Source organism: Octodon degus, unplaced genomic scaffold (assembly GCF_000260255.1).
Source record: "Octodon degus isolate 3935 unplaced genomic scaffold, OctDeg1.0 scaffold00008, whole genome shotgun sequence".
Classification (NCBI taxonomy): domain Eukaryota; kingdom Metazoa; phylum Chordata; class Mammalia; order Rodentia; family Octodontidae; genus Octodon; species Octodon degus.
Genome location: NW_004524584.1, coordinates 18164549 through 18165262, shown reverse-complemented (window position 1 = coordinate 18165262; position 714 = coordinate 18164549). Strand labels below are relative to the sequence as shown.

Below are 714 nucleotides of genomic sequence, written 5' to 3'. Positions count from 1 at the left end.
GATAATGATCCTAAAAAATGATCAGCAAGTCTAGAGAAGATACTAATAAAAAACTAAAGGAGCTAAGGAAAGAACTGTAAAGCATGAATGTCCAGTATAGGAAAGAATTGGAATTCATAAAAAAGTTCACAGAAATTCAGATTCAAAATTTTATTGAAGGTATGGAAAGGAGAAGTGACTAATGTGAGGAATGATTGTCAGAGCAATAAGACAGGGCTATCGTTGATGATCAGTTAATGAGATGTTCCTTAAAAAAAAAAAAAAAAAAAAAAAAAAAAAAAATGGGTCCAACAGCTGCTATATAATGCAAAGAGGATTAAAGATAACTGGAATTAATGAAAAATCAGAAGACACCAAAAAGGACATTAAAAAACCTGTTTACAGAAGAAATAGCAGTTAAGAGCATGGGAGAAAAACAAAGAAACAAGTTATATCACATACAGGTACAAATTCTCTATTATGAGTGTGATCATTTCTTTTTTTATGTATTTAGTACAAGGTCTACAGGGTCTCACTACACAGATTGGACTGGTAGTGATCCTCCTGTTTTCAGGCTCCCAAGCACTGGGATTATAGGTGTATGCCACCATACCCAGTCTATAAGTGTGATCATTATTTATATCTAAAATATACCAATAAAAATCTGATTGGAGAAAAAAAGAAAATAGTAACAGCAGAAAACCTTCCAAACATGGAAAAAGATTTTAATATACA

General features: G+C 31.7%; 1 protein-coding gene across 1 annotated transcript in view; it reads right to left on the bottom strand.

Annotated features, from left to right (window-relative positions):
* Exoc3 (exocyst complex component 3) overlaps window positions 1-714 on the bottom strand; it is a 41317-nt gene that overhangs the window by 21928 nt on the left and 18675 nt on the right. The gene's annotated exons all lie outside the window — the stretch shown is intronic.